The sequence below is a fragment of the Vicugna pacos genome, chromosome 13, assembly GCF_048564905.1.
Source record: "Vicugna pacos chromosome 13, VicPac4, whole genome shotgun sequence".
Lineage (NCBI taxonomy): Eukaryota > Metazoa > Chordata > Mammalia > Artiodactyla > Camelidae > Vicugna > Vicugna pacos.
In genome coordinates, this window is record NC_132999.1 from 4,542,573 (window position 1) to 4,569,695 (window position 27,123).

The window sequence follows — 27,123 nt, forward strand, 5'->3', positions numbered from 1 at the left end:
AGAGGAGTGGTAGAACCCCCAGACCTGCAGCGCGGTCGTGGTGTAAATTCTCGGGCCTCATTGCATATCTCCTGAATGAGAAGCTCCACAGTCGGCTCGATGATCCTTGCTTTAACAAGCCTTCTAGGTGACTCTGATGATGGTAACGTTTGAGAACCATTGGTCTAGAACAGACTTTGAAGAACAGAAGAACATAATCTTCAAAGCATCATTGTTATAAAAATTTTATTCCATGCTTGAAGAGAAACAAACAAAAAATTAAATCTGTATAGTCCTTAGATAAATATACCTTTAGACTAAAGAGCTTTCTGAAAGCCAATACGGCTACAGAATGACAATTTTTGGAAGACTCTCAGAAATCACTTTTCGTGAGCCTACCACATTAATTCAGAAATGTTTTATCTGCCAGAGTTAGGTTATAACCTACAGGTGTTCTTTGGAATTAATTTCATGAAAATAGTTATGTCTGTACAGAAGACATTTGATGCCCAAATATTTTTACAGTATGTTGGGCTACACAGGATGAAAAAGTTTCCTTGTTGAGAAGTCTTACAAGAAGAGAACATGTTTAATTTTGTGTAATCTAGTGCTCTGCAGGACTTCTCAGAGCTTTTAATATGGGAAAGTGTAATTACAAATTTCCAGAAGAGGTTATTCTCTTTTGTATATGGTGATTCTTTTGATTCATGATGTTTCTCAAACTTGTTTGATAATGGAAACCTTTTTCTGTGGACCATCCTTTATGACCAGAATTCTGCAGAATCTATTTTGGGAAATGCTGATCTGAATTATAGAATGATAGAATTTCTTGGAGCTTAGAAATCAATCAGTTGAATCTGTTAGATCTGAGCACCTGGCTTGCCTAAATTCAGAGAGCTAATTATTCCAGAGCCACTTGGAACCTCCAGTTTGTGCTGTTACTAACCCTTACAGATATGATGATCTTTTTTAAACATCAAATTTCATGGGTAAACACTCACTACCTAAATACATATACATGGATGTAAATAGGTAAAATGTTTTATACCAGTCAATTAGGAAGTGGCCCAACAATGGGCAGTACCACAAACTTTGGAGTCACATTCTAGCTCCATAATTTTCTGCCAGTAAAACCAAAGTGTGAATTAATTAAACTCTACAAATCTCAGTTTCTTATATATACAATGGTGATAACAATTGTACCTACCTTCTGGCTGCTAATAAGAGGTAAAGTAATCTCTATAACATAGTTCTGTCCTTGCCACATTGTAAATGCTCATAAATGTTAGCCACTGCTTTACTGATTGAAAAAAACACACAGTGGACAAAAATTACAACCAAATCCACACTGTGTTTAAAGAATTTACATTTTATTAAATCAAAATGGACTGCATGTGCATTTGGGAGGAAAAGAATTGTATATACGCTCAAGACATTATTTATTCATTCTAAAATGTTCAATGTGCAAATCAATTTGCAAATCCTTTGTAGTAATTCTGCCATATTTGGGGTTTACTGACTATAGCTTAGAAACCAATGGCCTATGTCAAGCCACTTTTATCTAAAAATAGACTATTTAAAAAAATATTTACATGAGGAGAGAGACTGCTGCTTTCTTTGCTCCAGTATTTCTGTGTTTAAATTCCCTTGCAGCTGATTTTTTTATGGGTCTCTTTGGGCATGTTCAAGCCCCATTTCATGTGATCTAGTCTTCTGCAGACCTGAACAGCTGGTCAGCATCTTCCTCATAGTAACGTTTTGTTCAGAGTAGAACCTCTTCCTAAGGAAACCACTGTATCTATCAGTTAACAATATTACACGCCCAGCATTTGAGTAGACACCTGTGGATAAACAGAAGACATCTGAAACCTCTTTCATCACTTCGAGGAACTTATAATATAGTTGAGGGAACAAATTTATCACTTGAGACTCTCCAAGTGCTCTACTGATGGTATTGGTTGAAAACGGTACTTTCTGAAAATGTTCAGAAAAAGGCAAAATCCACATGGGGGAAAATTTCAAAGTTCCATGGAGGTGGAAGCAAAAATGCTGAATTAAGAATCAGGATATAGGTTCTAATCTAGGTTTAGTTTTAGGTTCAAAGGTAGCTTTGAAACTAACTCACTGTATGACCTTGGGCTAGATTTTAACTTCTCTGGATCTTTGTTTTTTTACCTGTAAATTGAACAGTTGGATTGTGCTCTGCCTGCTGCTACTCAGGAAGGGAGACCTTTATCCCCAGTGTGCATTTTCACGTTGACTGCTCACACAGCCCTCGGAGATAGGTTCTGCTGGAAGCCCCCATTTTTCACATGAGGACACTGAGGTTCAGCAAGGTTATATAAGCTACCACCACATAGCTAATAAGTGATTGTTCCAGCACCCCCACCCGGGTTTTCCCTACTCTGGCCTCTTTTCTTTCAACCACAAGGCCAATTTTCTCCTTTGAGGGGATGAGAAAGGGTTTAAGCTGGACCTTCAGAGATGGGTAAAGGCAGAGATAGAGTTACACTGTGAGTCTAACGCAATCCCCAGACTACATAGTAATTTATAGTGCAATTCCCTCCCCGAATCACAGAAAGCCTGTAATATGAGGTTATTTCTGTCCCCAGACACCGGCATTATTACGGAGATCAGCTGAGCATGAAGTTGGTTTGTTGCTTGCTCATTAGCCTTCTCTTTTTTAGGCATTTCTTGTTTTCTTTCTTTCATTCTTTGGTCATTTTTAAATTGCCTTTTTCTAAGTTCTCCTTAATTTCTCAAATAAAGCGCATTCTATTATTTCTGTATGCATACAGAAAGACTGTTTTCTCTCAACTTCTTACAAATCATTAACCTGTAAATAATCACTAGTATGATATCATCATGTTTAGACTTTTTAAAAGAATTGGGGGGGTAATTAGGGTATTTACTTATTTTATGTGGAGGGACTAGGGATTGAACCCAGGACCTCGTGCATGCTAAGCATGTGCTCTACCACTGAGCTATACCCTCTCCACCCTAGACTTGTAGTAAAAGGATGACTGTCTTTCTTTTGTTTCTACTCCACTAACAGATCTTTCTTTTTAAATTCAAACTTTTTATTTAACTTATATCTGCTTTTTTTTTTTACAATTAAATCAACAATTTTATCATTTCTTATTCATGGGTCACTGAAAAAACTCACCAATGATTAAACGAGGACAAACTATATGACACAAGAACCAAAAAAACTTAATAAAAAACATATCCAAGTATGAAAAGTATTGTACTCTCACTGTCTTCATATCCTTCTTGTCTGTGTACTTACGTACAACACGTGGTTTCCTTGGATAAATGCACCCCTGCACGTATCCTTCAGTTGTCCATTTACCTCCTCTTCCATCTGCTCCATGGAGCTGCTACGTTCATGTAGCCATCCAGGCCAGCCAGGACCCCTCGATAATCCTCTTCAGAATTTAATTTGCTTTAAGAAGTCACTGAGCGTTTGCTTCTGCAGACTCATTTTAACAATCCTGAACAGAAAGAGATCTTTTTTTTTAATTCAACAAACTTTTAATTTAAGTCACATCTGCTTAGTTTTTTTTACTGAGTTAAATATAAAGGCTCAGTTAATCAACTCATTAAATTGGTCAAGGCAGGACACTCGAGCTACATAACAGGATTTAAAAAGCAACTGGCCTTTTAGTGGTTCTCTGGTATCACACATACACACATATTGGTAGAGTACTCTGGATATAGGATTCAGCCCCCTGTAATTTTATATGATGTGCTGTTCACAATCTGCAGTATTTTGAAAACTATGTGTATAAATTGGACATGACCAGTCAGAGATGCCTGATAAACTCTTATGAAGTATTCGGGAACTTCAGCTATAGTCCCCAGAAGATCAATTTTAAACTATAAGAAAGAAAAGTTCATATAAAATCACAACAGATTTAACAGACATCTTTGGGAAAAAATCAAATTGTAACTCAATTTTCTACTTTTTCAAATAACAGTTCAGAACTCTTCTGTCTGTGACTTTTCCTCTCTAATCACAGCTGTCTGCCTTCCGTCCTCGTGTGGTCTGCTGGAATCTGTCTAGCAATGGAAAAGCCTACGATAGTAATTGTGAGCTACTTAGTGCTCACTTTATTTCGGGTACTAGTCAAGGTGTGTTATGTTTAGTCTTTACAACCACCCTAGAAGTTAGGAACTCTGCTTGTTCCCATTTTACAAATAAGAAAATTGACACAAGTAAGGAAATGGAGATGAAAGTAATCTGTCCGAAGTTTCAGAGTCATTAGTGGAGTCAAGTCAAACTCAAGAGTTTGACACCAAAACCTCAGCCCTTAACCTTGAGCCTATACGTTTGCCTTCCCCGAAGGGGAGAAGGGGGCCATCCGTGGGAGGACCACTTACCTCTCCTTCTTCTCCTTTTTTAGGCTGAGTTCATTTAGATGGGGTTTCTTTGAGCATCATAGGATGATTAATTATTTAGGTTAGGAGAAAGTGAGCACCAAGGAAAGGAAATTTAAGAAAGGGAACATTTTGGATATGCATTTACATCTCATATACACCTCTCCCAAATGGGGATTTGCTTCCTGACCAATTTTCCTAGTGAAAGAGGTTATTCACAGCTGGGAAAAGCAGGCCCCTCCGCTGGCAGGATTGGACCGCCAGGGCTGTCGAAGTTAGTAGTGGGAGTCCGAGAAATTAACAGCTTACTGTCATTTCTAACATATATTAATAATTGACAGAACAAAAATTCATCCTTATGTTTCAAATATCAAGAAGGTCTTCTGAAAATGACTTCCTCCAGCTCCTCACCTCTGCTGTGTCTTATTGTCATGATAAAATCCTGTCTCACTTTTTCTCTTCCCCTGCTAATAGCAAGGCTTTGAATTATTAAAGGAGGGGAATGTTAGGGCTTCTGCTTGGCTGTTTCTCTCCTCTCTGCTTTGAAAGTTGATTGACTCTGGGCTCTCCCCTCTCTCTGCCTTGGAAAGATTGACTTTCTGTGAGAGTCACGTCCCAGCCGTGCCTCGAGTCTGCAAACACGAAGGGCAGAGTTTAGACTCCTGAGCGAAGCAGAGGAATGTTTGAGTGGCAGGGGCCGAGGGTTGTTGACTTTACCGAAAATATTTTCTGAAAATATCTCATATAATGTTATGTTTTGTAGCTCCCCCAGCTCTTCTCCGACCCCCCACTTTTAAATAAACGTGTAGAATTATGGTGTGTACAGAGGAAGTGAGAAAATGAAGCCCAGTCTTCCTATCTCCGCGGGCATCTGTGCGGCTGTGACAGGGTGAATGGGCTCTTTGGGAATTCGCAGGGGAATCTTCTAGAGCCAAATTCCTTAACCGGGCAAACTTCCATCAGCTGTGTAAATAGTGTGGCAGTGTGCGGAGGCCGCTGGCAGTCTCCTGATAGTCCGCTCCTGTGCCCAGGTAGTTAAAAGGATTCATGTTCCATCCTGAGCTTGCAGGATGTGAGTTGAGGCTTGGATTCCCCAGTAAGGGGCGTGGGGTGTAGACATTTCCTCTCCACTCTATTTACTTCGAGGGAAGGCAAGTCTGATTATGATAGGTAAGGGCCGGTAGATAAAACCACACTGGAAAGAGGGCTTCTGGGTGTCTGAGTGAAGAAAAAGCCTGGACTGGAAACTGGGGACAGAATTGGGCGCTCGCCGATGGACCTTCATCCCAGTCCAAGAAATTCCTGGGACTCGGCGTGGGACGTTGTGCTCTGGGGTTACTTGGCTGTTCTTCGAAACGGGAACTTAAAGGCAATTCGTGTATCTAGTTTCTTTTCCCCGCAGCGGCTGAAGGAAGGCCGCCGCCCGAAGGCTTCCGCGCTCCGGGCAGAGCGGCCTGCGTGCGCCTGCGCGCCCGTCGCGGGGGGGGGGGGGGGGGGCTGCCTCAGGCTCCGCTCGTCGCGGGCAGAAACCTGGCCGCGTGCCCCGGCTCCTGGGCCTGAAGTTGTTTTAGTGTTCTTACGCTTATTCTGCGGGCTTCACCCCTGGCATGCAGTTTGTTTGTTTGTTGAGCTTAAACGAATGGGCACAGAGACAGCACAGCTAGGTACGGGCAGTTCTCTACCTACGTCTGTACATCGTGCGCTCGTGAAAGTGCGAACTAGTCCACAACACGCGAGTAATAGACTCACCTATTGTAAACAGCATCCTAGGGCCAACGAGCTAAAAATGCCATAAAATCCCTTAACGCATCTTGTTTTTAGAGCTAGCCTTCAGTTGTGTATTTCCAGCATTTTGTCTGTGCTCTTTAATTCTTCCCCCACCCCCCACCCCCGGACACATGGAGTTCTGGCTGACATCCAACCATCCTCAGGTTGAGACAAAGGTTTCTCTGCTTTTGGCTTGGCCACTGTTTTCCATCTTCAACATAATTGTTTCAAATTTATGAAATCGATCCTTATCAATAGTACCAGTATTTTTCCATTTTCAGTCCCATTTTTATACATGTCTGTGGATAAAACCTATTAAGACATTCAAATAATTACTTAAACAAGTACTCTTTTCTATTGAAATATAGTTGATTTACAATCTTGCATTAGTTTCAGGTGTACAGCATAGTGATTCAGGGGTTTTTTGCAGATTATATTTCATTATAGGTTATTACAAGCTGTCGGGTATTGTTCCCTGTGCTAAACAATAAACAATAATCCTTGTTGCTTATCTATTTTATGTATGGTATAAACAAGTACGCTTTTTTTATTGAAGTATATAGTCAGTTACAATGTGTCCATTTCTGGTGTACAGCATAATGTTTCAGTCATACATATATATATTCATTTTCATATTATTTTTCATTATAGGTTACTACAAGATACTGAACATAGTTCCCTGTGCTTTATAGAAGAAATTTGTTTTTCTTTATCTATTTTATATATAATAATGAGTATTTGAAAATCTCAAACTCCCAATTTATCCCTTCGCTCCCCCTTTTCCCCAGGTAACCGTAAGTTTTAAACAAGTACTCTTATACAAAGATGGCACCATACTGTCCAAACCGAACAGCTTTACCCACCGTGATTCAGTTTCCCCATGACCAATTTAAGTGCCATGTTTCTTCTTTCTTTAGTGTTCTCTGGACTTGCCTAAACCATTCCAGGAATTACCAGATACCTGATTGCATGCAGCTGTGGGTATGTTATTTTTGAAGTGATCAACTTTCTGATATCGGTCAATGGTCCAGAACCACAGGAATTGATGGAAGATAGTTTTAGAGGCAGTGGCTGGTTTCCTATCTGCACTGTGAACACAACTGCCTCACACTGGTCCCAGAGAAGCTTGTCCCTCAGGTGGATCTCAGAGTATCTTTTGTATGTTGTAGTTGTTTTCTTCAAAACAATAGAATGTTTGAACTGTTGTTTTTGGCTATTTTTTAATGCTTTTTATATTGTTTTTATTGAGTTATAGTCAGTTTGCAATGTTGTGTCAATTTCTGGTGTACAGCACAATTTTCAATCATACATGAATATACATATATCCATTTTCATATTCTTTTTCACCATGAGCTATTACAAGATCTTGAATATATTTCTCTGTGCTATACAGTATAAACTTAAGGTTCAAATGTGTTAGACATGTGTATAGATGGTTGTAATTAAGAATTTAATTAAGAGTAATTCCAGAGAGAAGGAGGGAAATGGAAACCAATGGGAGGTCTAGATTATTCTCTCTGTCTTCTGTTACCACATTTACTGCTTCCTGGTGAAGTTAATCTGGTGATATATTATACTGAATTTTGTCTACATCTTACTATCACATAAAAATAGATCTGAGTAGCAATGTGGTAGAATCAGTAACAGCATAATTTTGAAAGAAGAAAGTTTGGATCCACTACTTTCTAGCTGTATGATCTTGGGTGAGTTATTTAACTTTGTTGAGCCTCCGTATGAGCCTCATAAATAAAATGGAAATAATTATGCCCATCTGTCAAGGTCATTATAAAGATGAAACATATATTTTTATAAATTTTTGTGATTTCACTCAGTGTGAGTCACCCAACGTAAGTTTCCTTGAAAGATTTCCTTGGTGTGATCTGAACACCTACGTTTCCCCATTTCACCTTTAATAATTACTGGCCAAATAACAATGCTAACCCTAGCGGAGTGGGAAGGGAGGATTGCCAGAGGGCATGTGTATGCAGTGTATTTTGGGGTTAGGCAAGGTGGGCCTGAGCAGAGGTGCCATCATAAATCAATACGTTGGCTAAGCGTGTGGATAGACAGAGAGCTGTTTCCTTAAAAAGACAGGAAAGCTATTGATCTAACCTTCAGATCCTCACGTCTTATCTCTATTTATCTGAATTGATGATGTTGACAGATTTTTCAGAAATTGAGATATGAGGTGACACAAACCACCTGTTTTCTTGTGGCAGAATTCCAAGCCAGAAAGCTGGAAATAGGAGGTTTGAGAGGGTAGAGAATTCTGATTTCCTCAGAATCTAGACAGTAATGGGCTGAGGAAACACTTTAAACACTTTTATACCACACAGACTTTTGTGTGTCCAGTCTGTAAGCCTTTAGGATTGGTTTCTTTTCTCTCGAAACTCTTTTCCCTCCAGAAGCTCTTGGTGTTTTTCAAAGGCACACGATGGCAGTTTGTAGACTTTTCCATGAATGGTCTCATTTTAAAGCACTAGTTTCTCGCATGAGCTCCCTTGTAGAATTATGAACAAGGTTCAGGTCCTGGTGTAAGAAGATCTGGATTCAAACCCAGCCTCTGCCATTTATTAACTATATGAACTTGGGTAAAAGGATTCTTGAATGATTCTCTGTTGATTCATTCATAAAATATGTATATATGTATTTTAATTTTGTATTGAAGTATATTTGATTAATAATGTATTAGTTTCAGGTGTATAGCAAAGTGATTCAGCTGCATATATATGTGTATTTTTTCATATTCTTTTCCATTATACACTACTATAAGATTGAATATAGTTCCCTGTGCTATACAGTAGGGCCTTATTATTTATCTACTTTATATATAGTAGTGTGTATATGTTAATCCCAAACTCCTAATTTATCCTCCCCACTCCTTTCCCCTTTGGTAACCATAGTTTGTTTTCTATGTCTGTGAGTCTATTTCTGGTTTGCAAATAAGTTTATTTGTATCATTTTTTTTAGATTCCATATTAATACCTACATCAAAGAGTTGTTTTGAGAACTAAATAAGAGAATGTTTTAAATTTTTTGAAAGCTCTATCACTGCGATGAAGAGTTTTAGTAGTATACTAGATCATCACAAGATTCTGCTATATCCTATAAAGCAAAAAGAGCAAGCAGAACTTTTTACAGCATCATTTACTAATGTCTGTGACTCATAATGAGGAATACAAAAAAAAAATGCCTGTGAAATACTTTCCTTTTTAAATGTAACACTTTCTTATGAAATACCAGGGCAAGGGCCAAGGCCAAGAAATATTTAGGTTTCCCACAACAACCTCCCCTCCAGGAAATGGCAAGAACAAGATGATAAAAAAAAGTTCCATGTTAGCACACAGGGCATTTCTTCTGTTTGTTGCTTAGAAGGATTTTATATTTTTAAAAGGAAGGTCGGTTTAGCCTATGTTCTAAAGAGTTCCCTTCAAAAGGAGTTTTATTCCTGGAGAAATAAAAAGGGCAGCACTTTAAAAAGTGCAGCTGTGAAGGCCCGTCAAGTTGTGACTTGATCGTGGCAAGAGAAGGAACTTTTCTTGAAGTATTACACCTTGATTCTTGGCTGAGTAGTGGCGACATGCTTGGGGACCATCCATCTTCATTTGGTCAGGATGAGTGATAGAGGGAGATCACTAAATGTTTTCTGATTAGTCATCCAATTGATAAATATGTCTAAGAGCTTATTATGTGCACAGGGTTGCTAGGCCTTAGTGGGGGTGCAGGAGGGAGACACTGGCGGGTAGTTGTGCAGGGATGTTTGAGGTACAGTCTGGGTCTCAGAGAAACTTGTAGTCTAGTGGAGAGAGAGTATACATAACCTGATCACAAGGTACAAAGCGTAGTTGCATATCAGAGTGCAAAATGGAATTCAGGAGGAATGAAAGGTCATTTTCATTCGAGGAATCAGTAAAGAGTTAACGAGGGAGGGTGTGTTAGAGCCGAGTGTTGCAGCCTCGCTGTCTTTGGGCGTGTGGAAGAAGGGGAACGAATATTCCTGGTGGAGGAGAAATCAAGGCCAAGACACAGGAATGGGCAAGTGTGAGGAACATCAAGAGAAGAGAGGGAAATAAGCCTAAAAAATGGGAACCCTCGACCAAAGGAAGAAGGGACACTGACTGCTTAAAATGGGATGATATTTTATTACCTTGTTTCTAAGATTCACATTTTGTTCCCCATTTTAATGTTTTTGAAATCAAGAAAAATTAGTCAGTCATTATGTATATTTAGTGTAATTTTTCTTTATTGCCTAAAAAGAGATTGTTGAATCAATGGTATAGCCACAATTGATGGAACTATTTTAATATTTTATCATTGTAATGATCTATTTCATATACAAACGTCTACTTTATAAACTTCTTGGAGAAATAAGTAGAATGATACCTGTGTAGCTCAGGTCACACAGTGTACTCAATAAACTTACTATTTTTTAAAAATAGAGTTGAACTAAGTTTGATAGGCAATGGAGATGTACAGAAGGATTTCAAAAAGGAGAGGGATGATCAGCCAAACTGTGACATCAAAATCACTTGCCAATAATTTTAAGAATCAGTTCAGGGATGGAACCCGCCTGGTACACTATTATAATAGTCAAGGCAAGAGTAAGCGAAAGGTTAATCTAGCGAGAGTGAATGTGACCTGAGCCTTGTCTTACAGATATGATTCACAGGACTTGCTAAGTGATGGGGTGCAGCAAAAAGGGAAGTAGAAGTAAGTCAGAAAGAGAAAGAAAAGTACCGTATACTACTCGTACGTGGAATCTAATAAAAAAGAAAAAAGAAGATACTAATGAACTTATTTACAAAACAGAAACAGACTCACAGTCATAGAAAACAAACTTACAGTTACCCGGGGGAACGGGGTAAGAAGAGATGAACTGAGAGTTTGAGATTTGCAAATATTGACTGCTATGTATAAAATAAATAACAAGTTTCTTCTGTATAGCACAGGGAACTACATTCAATGTCTTGTAGTAACCTATAATGAAAAAGAATATGAAAAGGAATGTATGTATATGTATGGCATACATTATGCTGAACACCAGAAACTGACACATTGTAAACTGACTATATTTCAATTAAAAAAATAATACAAAGAAAAGAGAAGTAGAAATGATGGAGAGGATTGTACTATTTACAGAAATAGAAGATACAGGATGTGATATTGTGATTTATAAGAAAAATGTATATTTGGTCATTCAGATGATAAAAATATAGTTCTCATATATATTTGATCTTCATCCATGGTTCCTGACTCACAGCTCCCAAAACCTTTAGAATTTCCTAACAATTGAGAGTGGCAAATTGTCTCATGTTATGATAATGAGGTGACTTCTGGGCCTCACCTAAGGTTGGGGGCTGATTGCCAGAGGAGCCAACCATGTGATTGGAGGTTTGGAACTTTCAGTCCCACCCCCCACCTCCAGAGAGAGAAGAGGGCCCGGCGGTTGAATCAATGACCAACAGCCAAATGATGTAATCAATCGTGACTATGTAATGTAATGATGCCGCCATAAAAACCCAAGAGGGCAGGGTCCAGAGAGCTTCCAGGCTGGTGAACACATGGAGCTTAGGGAGAGTGGTGGACTAGGAGAGCGCATGGAAGCTTCGAGCCCTTTCCCCGTACCTTGCCCGATGCAGCTCTTCTATCTGACTATTCCTGAGTTATGTTCTTTTATAATTAATTGGTAACCTAGTAAGTAAAATACTTCCCTGAGTTCTGTTAGCCACTCTAGCAAATTAATTGAACTCAAAGAGGAGGTCATAGGAAGCTCTGATTTGCTGCCAGTTGGTGAGAACTACAGGTAACACCCTGTATGGCTTGCAACTAATGTCTGAAGTCCAAAGAGGGGTCATGGGACCCTCTAATCTATAGCCTGGACTTGTGACTGGAGCCTGAAGTTGGGGAGGGGGGGAGGTGATGGTGGGTGACAGTCTTACAGGACTGAACGCTTAACCTGTGGAATCTGACATTTAGAGTCATTTTTATAGGTGATAGTTGAACCCATGGAGGCACATAAGATTTTTGAATGAAGAGAATATACAGGGGAAAGAGAAAAGAATTAAGAATGGAAACTCTAGAGAAAAACAACGTGTAGACAATTCATTGAAAAGAAACCAGAGGAACCAGAGCAAGAAGTTTGGAGAAGAACTAAAAAAAGACCATGATCCTGAATCTAAAAAGAAAAGACAAAGTAGTCAACAATGCTAAGTATAATTGACCCCACCAGAACACATTCATGGACAAATTGTTACAAACAGACACCTTTTTTAAAAACTGAGTTATACTTGACAAAGAACATTATATCAGTTTCAGTGTACAACGTGATGATTCAACATTTGCGTATGTAATGTACAGCATGGTGTCTATAGTTAGCGATACTGTATTGTATATTAGGAAGTTGGTAAGAGAATAGATCTTAAAACTTCTCATCACAGGAGATACCTCTTTCCTTACACACGCGAGCTGTCCTTGAATATCTCTTGGCATTTGACTGCCATCTTTCTGTGGCTTTCATCCCACTCCTTTTGCAGCAGTTTCTGAGCCCTTTCCTTTTGACCTGCATTTCTGTGGTTGCTTTAGAGTTTTTTCTCCCTCTCTTCCCTGTGTGCATGTGGGAAAATGCAGAGCCCAGACTGAGGCAGCCCCTTTGGGTAATCCAACACTGATGCTAAAGAATATCAGAGAGAGAAATGAAACCAAGGCCACCTGGGCAAATCATTGAGGCAGGCCCTGGTGTTCCCCTTTTATGGCAATCCAACACTAATAATAATAATAATACCACATGGTTTAGGATCTCAGCACAGACCTACCCTGATTCACCTTCAGATTTTCTGGAAAAGGTGCTCTTGCCTCTTCTAGCTCCTCCTCGGCTCTTGCATTATGTTGATGTTTCTATTTCTATGTTATTTTATCCAGCAATTAGTTCTTTCTTTACCTTGCCACTCGGGGACCTTTGAACAGACTCATATCCACAGAAACCAGCTTAAATTTTGAAAGCTACTGCATAACTTATGTTGAATGCATTATGTACTTGCAGACAGTGGCAGTCTCGTATTTTTCATAATCACATTTTCGTGTGGTAATGTATTATACATCAAGAGCCTGCTGGCACTGTATTTAGTTCTAGTGTGGGAAACTTGTAGGCATGGATTAGGTTTGGTTTTGATTTTCCTGCTAATGGGGATTGTGATGTCGAACTCCAGCACTGAATCAAATACCTGACTCTGTTAATGTGTCAGTTTTAAATGCAGAAGCAGAACTGACTTTACCAAAGAGGACATGCTTTTTTTTTTTTTTCACTGTTTTTGCCTGTTTATTTTTGTTTCATTTCTAATAATGGACTTGATAACTTTCTAATTTCCTGAATCAGGGTCAAAACTTGGGCATCTTATTTCTTAAAAGCTTCTCTAATTTTCTATGTCCCACTAACATTTGAAGATCATTTCTTTTCTGAAAGAAGTTTTAAAACATTATAGAAAAACGAGGATAGGTGGGGAACTATCTGGTAAAAAAATTTTTTTTAAACGAGAGATACTAAAATCTGTAATTACTGGTAGCTTAAAAGCCTTTAGAAGAACATTTGCGGCAGAATGGAGAACTTTCAGAAAACTGGAAAAAAAAAGCCAATATCCTATGTAAATATTTTTGAAGGAATAGGAGCGATTCAGGCAACTGCAGGCTGAAAGAAAAAACACAGCACTGAAAATATTCTCATAATGTTGGTTTGGTAAGGGAGCGACTGTTCTTCAACCATGCTTAGGCTGAGCGAAAGGAAGTGGGCTGACACTGGAGTGTGAGGGATTTAGGTTAGAATGTAAGAGTTTTATGACTGGGAGGAACATTGGAACAACCTCCTAAGAAACATTGTGCAACCTCTTTCTCTAGAGATCTTTAAAAATAGGATAGATTTTCATGTCTGGCTTAAATCTGGTGCTGCCCAAAAGTGAAAGAGGGCCAGAGTGCTTTATTTTATGCCTCATATATATTCTGAAGACCTTTTAAAGTCTATTTCCTCATTTCAAATGTCGGAAGCCAAGAATCTGTGTTCTCCTATGGCATCATTAATTTTTGAAACAGTCTTTCACCTTAAGTGAATTTTGCTTTATAAGCTGTGTGCATGTATATTGCTTCCCTTAAGACTTTCATCTCATTTCCATGGAAAATAAGAATGGCTAAGCACACCCACTCCCATCCCACCTCCTTTTTTTTTTCCCTCTGCTTTGGTACATTGTGTTTTTGGTCACATGTATACACAACAAAGTTCAAATAAGTCGTCATGGGAACAATTTCTGGCAGGCTTTGGCAAATCAAGTATATGCTATATAATGTATAATAATTACATACGGCAGAGGGCTCAGAAGCTCTTGGCAGCTGCCCTGTCTGGTTAGAAAAGGAAGCAAGTTACAGAGTTTGGACATTCAGTTCTGAGACATTATTCCTGAGTCAACAAGATTTTAATTATGTATGTGGCCTAGAAGAGACATTTACGCAAGAGAAACATATTGTTGTCGAATGTGTTTGTGATTTTGCTCATGGTTCAGAATTGGAAAGAAGCCGAAAGCAATTTCTGAAGGTACATAACTGGATTGAAGGACTGGATACCTCTCCTAGGGGCAAGGAGATAACCAGTGTCCCTGGCTTTGCTTCCCCACCCCCCCATTCAACACACTTCCTTTTCTTTTGTAGTTATCTTTTTATGTGAAAATGTATTAATATATATATTTTATCACACGATATTCATTCATTTTAAAATCATGCTACTCAGACAGAAGTAAAGGGTGTGTTAAACACAACTTCATCTTTGAACATCTTTTTCTCCTGTCATGATGTTGAGGTCACTCAGAGTCTTTTGTTTATAAACTTGCTGCGTTCTTGCATATATGTTAGTCTAGTGTTGGAAAAGGTTTAAAATCCCCTCCTCTGAGCTGAGCTACTGCATGAGGAATAGAAAGACTATTCTGAATAATGGTGGAAACGTCCTCTCTTATGGGTGGATTAGAAAGAATCAAGGGCCTGCAGAAGGCAGAGAATTTAGCTTTGCTGAAAGTCAGCTTTTCTTCCTGTGCCTCCATTCCTTGATTCATTCACTAATTGATTGATTAGCTGGTTGACTGAGTCAATCATTCAATATTTACTGAACACCCACAGTGTGTCAGTTCTACCATGAGGTCTCAGTGGGTGACCTATGATTGGCCTTGTTTTGGTTTAACTTGCATCCTGATGTTCGTTTGTTTAACTTACCTTCTCCGCACCCTTTCGAGTGGGCTGCAGTGATAGTGACATCTTCTGCCTTCAATAGCTGGCAGTTACTGAGCACCTACCAGATATGGCCCTAAGGGCTTCTATAAATCATCTTATTTCATCCTCACAGCAAGCCACCTTAGGAAACAGGTCTTGTGAACAACCCCATTTAAATAGGAAGGAGCTGAGTACAGGGAGAATGGCTAACTTATACAAGGTCACACCCCTCATGGGTGAACCCAGGCTATGGGACTGAGGTTTTTCTTAACCCCATGCTGTACTGCCTCCCAAGATTATTTATTCTATGATTTTTTGGTTTATAGATTTTCTTTAGGTGCAAATTCCTAAGGCCACCTCTATGCCTCATTAAATGATCCTTTTTTTTTTTTACCTTCAGTCTTCATCTCGTTTACCTCCTTGAAAATCCGTCTGTAGTTGTTTTGAAAGAAAACCAATAAACGTCTTGAGTCTCCACTTGTTAGATTTTTCAACATTTTCTCAACGCCGTCTTGGTTCTGTCTTAAGGCTTTACAAAGTAACCAAATCAATGTGGCACGTGTGTAAAGATGCACATAAAATAAGTTATTTTAGAACATGAAATGACTTTTTCCTCTGATGTTTGTACTGAGGAAAACAATCTTTGTTTTGAGTATTTTCAGTAACTAAAAATATGAAAAACCCTGTGAGGGTTTGGTAAAGAAAAGAAAAGTGCAGAATGTACCTAAGTGTGTACAGTATTGGTTTTCTCCAACTTAGTAAGGAATTGCACACAGTCTTCAGCAAACCCAGAAATGACAGCTATGATTTTATAAGCATGAGAACCCGAATCATGTTTCTTTAATGCCATATTATTCAGTTTTACCTTCAAAAAAAACTTCCTTTTAAGATGAGCCAGGTCTACCAACCCAACATATCATCTTGGAGCAATTAAAGGTTTTAGAGTTTCCCCTACTGGAATCTTATTTCCAGTTGACGGATTTTGAAGGTTCCCCAAGGGTAACCATTTAGTAGATGTCATGTACCTTTTAATGTGGGGCTTGCAAAAAGGCAAATGATCACTTGGTTGGAACCTGGGGGCTCATACTTGGCTTTGCTCTGTGGACCCTGGAGTTAGCGTCTCAAATGCCTGGAGACATGCAAAAACCAGATTCTCCTCTGCATGTCCCGGCTCTCCATTTGCTTGATAGCTGTGTCATCTTGGGCAAGTTAAATTCTGGTGCCTTGCGTTTTGCTTCTGTAGGAGGGGAACAGCCACATCTATCTCATAAAGTTGTTGTGAACTAAGATAATCTATGGAAAGCACGTGGCAGGGGGCCTGGCCTGTAATAAACACCCAATAAGTGTTAGATTTTATCCACCCCAACAGTGGTGACGTTGAAGGAGACTTATACTGAACTCAGTTCTTTTCTATCACCTTAATAGAATTATTTGATATTCATACTGTCATTTGTGGCTTCATAGCACCAGAGAGCTGGATAAGGGTTGTTAAGGGCTGTTGTTGTTGTTTTAGTATTTTTAGTTACTCGAAACACAAAAGATTGTTTTTCTCTATAGGGGCATTGAAGGTAAAAATCACTTGATATTCTAAAATAATTTATTTTACATTAACCTTTACAAATGTGCTATATTGATTTGGTGACATTATAAGGCTTTTGGAGAGAATCAAGAGAGTAAATAGACACTTTTGGACATCTAACCTCTACAGCCGGGAGACTTGATTAGTGAGAAGTGTAAAAGGGGACTATGGGATCCCTGAGAGGCAGAGAGAGTGTGACGGTAAAGGGCATGGACCTGATTCAGGTGTTCCTTTCTGAAAATACCTGGAGGAGTCTGTGTGTAGAGATCGGAGTCTCCCGCTTTGCACTTGTGTTGACAAATAGATAGAAAGCTTATTATAAACCTCAGACAGTGCTGTCCATAGCTATTAACCTGTAAACTATTACCTTCCTCCCTCTCGTTTTAGCAGTGAAATACTTACTGCAAAAAGATTGGAAGAGGATATGGCAAAAAATGACAAGTGAATTTTACTTTCAGACCCTGGGTGCCACCACCTCTGCTGCTTCTGGATTTTCCAGAGGCTGGAGTCAGCGGTTTCCACTGCCCTGAGGCTCCCAGGGCTGCTCTCACGGAGCTGTGGCTGTTATCAGATGCTGGCTGAAGGCTCCCTGGGAGTGGGTTCCCTGCTAGCTTTTGGGGAAGGGGATGCCCATTAAGAGGGGTTAACACTTGCCTCATACTGGACCAGGTGTATGGAGAAAGTTGACTCTTGAAGGGAGCTTCCAGTTAAAGTGGATGATTAATTAAAATTGGTTCACTTGTCTATTCTTTCCCTCAGCCCATTACTATGGAATGCTCCCCGAATGTGCTCAGGTCACGGTGCTAGCTGGGGGATGCAACAGTGGACAAGACAGACACCATGCCTGCCCCGGCAACCTAGAGTCTAGTGAGGGAGGTTTACAGTCGCGTGGGAGAGTCAGAGGAGGCCGTGTGAAGAAAGTTGGTGAGGGTGAGGGGTGGAAGGACATGTTGAGGGTTGTGCAGTCAAAATTCCCTACTCTGGGTGGGGAAGAATTTGTACAGTGTTTCCACCCCCCCGTCACTGAAGAGAGGGCCAGTCGCGTAAGGCAGTTCTTAAAGGGTCACCCTTATCTGAAGATTCTGTCTGTCTTGCCATCCAGAGAATCCACGCTGTGGTCTTTGGGGTTTTAAAATATCTATCTCTCAACAGCAATTTGTGAACTCTGTAGGCAGTATCAAGAAAAAGTACAAGTAGGGCCCATTTTAATTCACTCAATATGCAAAAATCTAAATTTACAAAGCAGATATGTCAAGGTGAAATACACTGTCTGTTTCAAAAAAGCAGTCTTCTTGGTGTCTTCAGCTTACTGCGTCCAGCCAGTGCATCAGTAGAGACCTCTGTGTTAGGGAGACATTCACACTGCACAATGATTCTCCATTGTCACAGACGCAGTCACCATAACATTTCTTTAATAATTACCCTTTCTGGGTAATTAATGTCTGATCTGGTCTTCAGAGGTTAAATTTACAGGTCAATTATGAGGAGCCACTGAGTCCCCAGAACCTGATTCTGCATTTACCCTCATGCTGCATGTGGCCTTCTTATAATTCTAAAGTGAGTTAGTGGAAGTCTGTTATGGTAAAACCCAGGCTTTTACTTTTAATTTTTGTATTCTATTAAATATCATTGTCCTCTCTTTTAAAAAAATCAGAGGTCTTGGGTGGGACAGCTAAAGAAAGGAGATGGCTTAATTTTTAAGTTTGAAAGTTTGTGAAAATATTACTTAAAAAGAAGACAGGGGTTAAATGACTATTATCATTTTTAAAAACTTAATGTTCTCCTGAATATGATAACATAAGAATAATGATTATAATTAAGTCAAAGATATAGTTCTTTTATTAACACTCATGTATTTCCTTGAATCATTTCAAATAGATATTCATATTACTGCATAACATTGTTTTCTTTAATAGAAATATGAAATTATTTATAAGGCCAGGTAAAACAATGTTTATCAAATTCCAGGTCATGACTCATTGGCGGGTAGGGAAATTTATAAAATGGGTCATGATGATATATTTTACAAATGAAAAAATAGAATAGAAAATACCAGAGTGCACCACGCTTTGAAAGGGTAGATTTTATTTCATGGTCATATTTATATGTATATAAATAGCATATAAACACATACACATGAGTCCTGAATTAAAATTTTAAATAGATTTATTTTTTTACATGTATGTATATATGTTAAATGTTTTTCTTAATGTGGAACGCAGACACAAAGTCTGTGAAATCTAAAGATGGAGAGTATTCAAAATAAGAAGTAAAAAAAATTACCACTCTGCACACTAAATATGATTTTAAACACTAAATAATGTTATTAAAGCAATGTCCTCAGCCTTAGTAAATTCACAGTTCTAATAAACAAAAGAAGCATTCAAGCAAAATATATTCATATACATGCATGTATATGTGCACACACTAACCTATAAATAGATTTTTTAAAACCTTTAAATACATTGCAAATCTTTAAAATATAATTAGAAATAGAATTTCCCATCTCATAAATAACCGTGTTAATAACGTAAAGTCAAGGGTGCAGTTATGCTGCTGTTTTAACAGCGTTCACTCATTCATATACTAAGCTAAACAGTATGAAAAAAAAAATTCCATGCAGTTGCTACTTTTTTTAGTTTGAAATTTATAGCCTATTTAGCACCTATCCTCTCATTAGCCTGGGACTACAGTAAATGGACTGTGTGATGCAGTTGGACTCCAGAAGGAAATTCTGAAGCCGCATTGAATGGTTGAGAAGAGACAATCTTATCCCTCATCTTAATGATTTTTTTTTCCCCTCATCGCTCTCTGATCTGCATCGGTCTTGCTGAACATTGTAACACTGCTTTGCCCGTTCTCCATCACGGACCATATAGGCTGCCCGGGAACTCCCAGGACTAAACACATTCCAGACATTCTTTAACACAACGTTCCTCAAAAGGTTAGTTTCTTAGGATCCGGCCTGAGCACTGCCTGCATGGTTCACAGAGACCCTGCTGAAGCCTTTCATGGGCAGCCGGCCAGACAGCGGCTGCTGCCTCTACTCTGAAAGACTTGCTTCACTCAACTGCGAGCCCATCAAACTCGCTTTAGGAGGGGTAAACGAGGACACTGTGATCGTCAGTAAAGAGGAATCAATCAGTGGGGCCGAGTTTCCAGCAGTGCAGAGAAGCTACACATAGATTGTGTATCTTGGTATCATATGTGTTTTCTTTGGAAAGAGGCATTTAAATGAAATTTCCTATAGCAAAGATTTGGCTCTCCCCCAAATCCAAGAGACTCAAAGTCACTTTTAACGAATTCAAGAGATAGAAATTCTACCCTGGAACTCTTATGAGCTGCCTTTCTTATAAAAATAATTTCAGGATGCACCATTTCCCTTTTTTCCCTAGTAATATTTCCGATTCTGCCCATCTTTCCTTCCTCAGTCTCTCTCCTCCTTTTGCTTCCCAGACACTTCATTTAAGTTCCCTAATTCTCTTTTCAGACCAGAACACTGATATCAAACATTCCAGGATTCAAGGTTTTTCAAGAAGGTGAACTCAAAAACCTAGAAACTTTTCCCTTCATGTTTCTTTCTGGCCGTTGGGCTGTTGACTGCCAACCTCAAGAGTTGAGTTTGCCTAAAATTCTCCTCATCCTCTTCTTCCCATCTCAGCCCCTCCTTTTGGTTCCCACATTCCTGGTAAACATAGCCAAACCCAGCATCTTTCTCAGAAACCCAAAGCCCGAGTGCAAGGTCTTTCTTCCACAGAGTTCTCACTGCAAAAAACATGAGTTCTTGTCCAGGTGTCATAACCTGTGATCACACATCTGGATGTGGATGATCTGACCAGTGCAGTTTGTCCTCAAGCCCTATTCTTTCTCAGTGACCCATGGGATGTTGAACAAATTAGAAGTGCTCTAAATTTGGCATGTGACTGACTGCCAAAGAAATGTGACTCAGAGCCCAGGGGCTCATCACAGAACGAGATGATTAAGAAGCTGAGGGATCATTCCACACTCCAAAGGTACAGCCCAGTGCAGCTGTGGGCCGGGGCTCACGGAAAATATTAAAAATAAAAGTAAGGTGGGCAGTGCTTTTCCTGTAGCATGTATAGGACACTTACATTTCCATGTCCTTTTCTTGCCTTATTTGTTTGCCACTTTTCATATAACCAGAGGCCACTTGACTTTGGAAGCTATGGCATAATTTTCAAACGCCAGCTCTGAAACCAAGAAACTCACCTAGACAAGGCCTGTAAGATGTCATCAGCTAAAAATACCCCTAGTGGATTATTGGAAGCAGGAAATGAAGCAGAGATAGCAAGTTCACGCTGACTTTTAAGAGTCACTATAGAGTGTTTACAAGGATCTCACAGATGACTAAAATTAGTTTATTCTGCACAGCATTATCCACTGCTGACTCAAGATGGTGATACAAGCAGGGTCAAACTGTGAGCTCACCAGGAAAGTCATTCCCTAAAATTATTCTCTGACAGGGAAAGACCCCTAGTTCACATCTACGAATGGAAGATGAGGTATAAATAGTAACTTGTTATGCCATCGCTTAGAAGCTGTGTTTTCCACTTATTTCCAGATCTCTGTTTCTTGAAAATGGAAAAATGTCCTGATCAGTCTCATTGTGGAGGGTGTGTGTGTGTGTGTGGTGTGTGTGTACATCATTCTTTTAGTGGTGTAATATGATAATTAGAAAAGAGAGGCTAAATAATCTGGGGGTAAGGATCATTCAGCAACTCACTGACACTCAAAACTAAGTTGGTCCTATAAAGGTCCTTTGAGCTGACCTAAGTGTAAACGATCAGTTGATTAGAAGCACATTCAGACAGGTGTGGGCAGACAAGGGTATGTAGACACGTGTACCCTTGAGATGGTTTCTTGGTTATGAAAAACGTTTTTCTGCACACAGCTCACCCTTGAACAACATGGAGGTTAGGGGTGCCGACCTTCCCTGAGGTCAAAAATCCAAGTATAACTTAAAGTCCACCCTCTGCATCCAGGTTTCCTCTGGATCCTCGGTTTCAACCAGCTCCCTGTCCTCGGTTTTGTGTGATACTGTAGTATTTATTAATGCCAAAAAAAATCCACATATGAGTGGACCTTCACAGTTCAAAGCTCTCTTGTTCAAGGGTCAACTGTATTTAAGGGTCAGCTTCTCAGAATGAAGCTGTCTCCACACTCTGCTGAAGTTATTGCTTTGGTTGGTTCACTCAAGTAATCAATTCCATAAGGAAAGAAATCAGACAAACCAACTCTTTAGCTAAATGGGCTGATCAATCCAGCAAAAAAGAGGCTCCAGCATCCCTGTACCAGCCGATACTGTGCAGTGTTCTCTCTTCCCGGCCGATTTCATCTTCCTTTTCATCCAGATTTTCTGTCACATTCATTCAGGGCACAACTAAATGTTGAGTGTGTGCCGGCGTCATTTGGGTTCTAAATCATTCTGTTTCTCTGTAGGTGCCCATTCGCTGCCACTGATAACTTTCCCCCATCTGTTTAATCCATTTTCTGGCTTATTAAATCCTGGATTATTTCTTCAGTGACAAAGCCCTCAAACTATGCATCACTGATTTTCTATTTTTGAAGCCCTGGAATTTTCCTTGTTGGGACACTGAGTCCTTTATTTCTAGTTAGGCTTTCCATCTTACTCATATTTGGCTTTGCTTTATCAATAAATTACACAATCAATAATTAGGAACAGGATCCCAGCGTGTGCTGCAAACATGACTCCCAGTGACTGGTGGGAAAGGAGGGGCGTTCAGGGAGAGGTGGCATTGGGACTGCGACGCAGGCGAGATGCCTCCTGGGCTTGACAATGGAATGAGAAGTTGTGCATGTTTAGGCAACAGCTGGACTCGTGCTTAGGTTGGTAGTAGTTCTCTTCTGTGGTGAGATGAGAGTTTTTAGTAGAAACCATCCCATTTTATTGACTATTTCTTTTACAAGAGTCTTTGTACCAAGAGGCAGCTTTAGAAACAAGCCACCGGACCTGTTCTACTGTAAAAGCAGGGCTCAGCAAAAGGCTCCAAAAGTAAAGTATTTTCTAAGATTCTGTTCTAATGCCTCCACCTCAGTGAAGCCTTTCCTGATCACCCCAGCTGGGAGCCATGCGTCCATCCTATCAACTCCCACAGCACTTTGAGATAATCCAGGTGGGAGACATTAGCGCAGAGCCTGGGGTAAAGCAAGCATTGATTCTTACTGTCCGTGCCTCTTTGTAACATGTATCACCTTCAGCTGGAGGGTCTGTCCTCAGCCGTGACTTCCACCTGGTTACCTCTAAGCATGTATTGAATGAATAATAAATCGTCAGTCCATCTCAGGTATCTTTGACCCTCAGGCCTGACATTCAGTATACAGTAAGTACAGGGACACGGAATGTTCAGGGATTGGATGTAAACCAAAAAGTCCACTGCCGAAGTTCAGCCTTTGTTCTCCTGGGTTAACTTCCCTAACCTCCTGTTAGTGCCAAAGACATTAAACAACAGCAACTTCACTCCTGAGCCCAGTTCCTATAAATGACCAGCTGGTTATTTAAGTAACTGGCCAACCAGCTTCATTGACACGTCCCACATGCAGAGTAAAATAATTATGGCTAATGCTTATAGGGCGTTTGCTCTGTGCCAGGCTCTGTTCTGACCACTTTACATGCACTCACTTATTTAATTCTCGCTGCAATCTGTTCTAAAGACAAGGCACCGAGGCACAATGACATTAAATCCCTAGCCTCAGGTCAAGTTCTTGCCAAATACTGCATTGCAGCCAGAGCTGGGCTGGAGTTGCACGTGGTTTGATAGCACACGTCTCCTGGCTTCGTGTAAGAATGCTAAAATGGGAGAAAATGCCAGAATCAGTCCAGCCAAGATGCTGCTGCCCGGAGGCTTAATGTCTCTCTCAAATACACTTGAGCAATCCACTCTCCTCTCTGTTGTAGGTGTCCCAGGTAGAGCGGGGAGGAGGGCCACAGAAGCTGGTTTATGAGCACAGGAAATGCTTATTTCACGACTCAGACTCCGTGTCTCTGTAAGCGTCTGCTCTGCTCCCTCGGTAAGCATCACCCTGCCTCATCTACTCCCACTTTCTCTCCCACACTCTGATCTCTCCCAGCTCTTCCCTTAGCTTAGAATTTTCCACTTCCCTACCCCCCTTTAATCGTGTGGGCCTTACAGGTCAGTCAAGATGCAACTTAGAGGACACGTCTTGCCAGAAGCCCTCCCTGACCATCCCAGACAGGTGCCAGATCCCTGCAGCTCCGGGTGTGTCCTCCTATCCTGGCTTATCGTTCTACACTGCAATTGTGGGTTCAATTGTCTCTGACTGTGAGCTCATCAAGGGTGGGGACCCTGTCTTGTCCGCTGGTATCCCGAGATCCCAGTATCAATTCTGGGCACGTAGGTTTCTCATAAATACTTGCTGAATGAACAAATAAGTGAATAAACACAAGTGTTCCCTTGCATGTCCATTCCACTCTGAAAGCATGACATAACACCAGCTACAGCGACCATGAACATCCGCGTTCAGAGGCCTGAGGTTGGCTGGAAGGACACAGACAGGAACAGCAGGTTAGAGATATCATTTCTTTGTCTATATCAGCGAGAAAAAACCCCACTGCTGTCCAACCCAAGACCATAGGAGTAAATAATCTTTGATGAAGGCAAAAAAAAAAAAAAGTTTAAGCCTGAAAAATTTGTGGCTGGAAAAAAATGTTTCAAACAGCATTTTATTTTTCCCATCTGTGGGCTTGTTGTATAAATTATGCGTGAGACAAATATGTGATAGAGAGATTCATGGTAATTACTTGTTCTCAAATGTTTGCTTAACCACGCCTCTTAATCCCACAGACAGTAGTTTAGCACAGAATTAAATTCTGCCCTTTAGGCAGGATTAGCTTTTGGAGTTTTGTGTTTCTGTAGTTTAAATGTTTTTATCCCAATATTTGTACTTTCCCATTTAGAAATAATGCACTGAGCGTATGGGAGACAATAGAAATTGCATGAGATTTTTATGATTTAACTCATCATCCTTATTGGTTTTTACAGATACTAATATTGTTTAAACTACTTATCTGTGATTAGTTACAGGAGCATAGAAAGAACCACTAGACCACTATCTCCTCTAATGAATCTAGTAGCTTCTCTTTACCAGTCATCAAAGTCTTTAATTTTATAAAAGAAAAAAAAATCTTTCAACCTTTATTCTCAAAATAGAGAGACTTCATGGGACAGAGTTATTTGATATAAGTATGGAGAAAGATTTTCCCCTGCTGCCTGCCACGTGTAGCAGAAAATGGGGGGAGGCAGTAATCTGATAAACTGGGGAATTTCTTGACCATGTATCAGTGGTAGTACTAATTTATTCATTCAGCATCCATTAATGTTCACTGTGTCCCTGAAGTGTTCCAGGAGCTGCTGTTTACTGGCAAATTTAAAGAGAACTGGGGCATAATCTCTGTCCTCAAGGGGCTTACAGTGGAGTAGGAGACAGTTGTATAAACAATTGCCATCAAACGAGGCAAGTCTCATGTGGGAGTCTATACAAAACGCAGCAAGGCTTTAAAGAACGTGAGCTGGTGGGGGAAGTCAGGAATATGGGTCCACAGGGAAGAGAGCGTCTGAGCTGAGACGTGCAGGAGCAGGAGTTGGGCAGGCAGCTGAGCCGGTGACTGAGTGACTAGGGAAAGGCTTTCTAGAAAACAGGCTGAGGAAAGTGGGTGGTTGGAATCTTTGGAGCTTTATCATCAGTGACATGTGGCCCATGACCCATCGCACAACTTGCAGAGACATATCAGTGTGGGGCTCCCTGGGGAAGACTAAGCGTGATGGGGATCTGTTTGGATTGGCCAGGAGAAAGAGGGAGAGAGACAGAGAGGGAGAGAGGACACTCCGGCAGCCGTGTGGTAGGGGGGCCACAGGGGAGCTGCCTCAGCATTGTCAGGATGGGGAGGCAGAGACAGCAGGACCTGCTGATCGACCAGGCGGGTCACAGGAAACTGTGCTGCTAACTCCCAAGATCTGGATTAACTCAAGTTTCCTGTTAGTAATCATGGCCACCTACATCCTCCCAGTACACTGAGGGTGAGCCTTTCATGCAAATTAATTTGAAGGCAGAAAGGAATTCAGCCCAACTTTAGAATATTTTGATGGCATTAGGTGGGATATTTTCAAAATAGAGTTTCCTTTCTTGAGGGGAGGCTGTTTGTGTGTGTTCACCTATTAAATAACTGTATGTAACCCGAGAGAGGTCATCCCATCACTTCCAACAGAGAAGGAACTGAGGCTCCTTCATGGTTTTCCATCAGCACTTCCCCTTTTTCTTGAAAAGCAGTTCATAAAGATGAACTTTTACATTTACATAAAGTTAAAAGTTGCGGCTCTGTTGGACTCCATTGGCTCCAGCAAATATATAGAGAAGAATGTGGTTGTTATAGTCGATTTAAATCTGATGTCAGATCTATTCTTCTGGTAGCCTAAATCTTCTATTTAATTGTATATTGACATTTTTCTGTGTTGATGTCCATGTAAATGCCTATGTCTGTTTCCAGAGCACTTCAGAATTTCAGGAAGGAAGTTTTGCTCTAACCACCTTCATCTACTGCTGTCCCCTGTGTTCCCCCGATGAGGTCCCTTTGTGCCTTGGCACAGTCCATTTTCCCATCTGAATTTGTCCCCTCTTAGAAATCCATGAAGCTCTCTTCCTTCAGAATCTGGCTCAAAATTAAATTTCTCTGAAAAATTTAATCACTATTCCAATTGCTTCTTTATTTCTTGATAACATTTATGAACTACTAAATTTGTATGTAAGTTTCTATTTAAGTCTTCTTAAACATTTTAAGGTACATATTTTGGGCATTTCCAAACAGTATCATCCTTAAGTTAGTGTGAGTGTGCAGTAGGTGGTAACCCTAACTGATGGACACAAAGAGAAAATACATTTTCATCTGTCTGTTCTAATTTTATGTTTATTGCTAAAATTTTTAACTTTTTTCCTAGAATCCAAAATACATGTACCATCAGGACATAATTCCTATTTCTAACTTCTAAGTGCAATTCTATAAAATTTTTAAAATATTTTATATGCACAGAAAATTACAGAATATAAAAAGCCAGAATTTTTAAAGACAAATGTCCCTATCCTATATGTTTTAGATAATTTTTGTTAGAAAGAAATAAAACATT

At 40.0% G+C, this 27,123-nt stretch overlaps 1 protein-coding gene and 1 pseudogene across 1 annotated transcript in view; one reads left to right on the forward strand and one right to left on the reverse strand.

The window, feature by feature from the left end:
- LOC140700848 (uncharacterized) overlaps positions 1-27,123 on the forward strand; it is a 53,698-nt gene that overhangs the window by 18,744 nt on the left and 7,831 nt on the right. The window lies entirely within an intron of this gene.
- Positions 3,242-3,463, reverse strand: LOC102545560 (U6 snRNA-associated Sm-like protein LSm6 pseudogene; annotated as a pseudogene).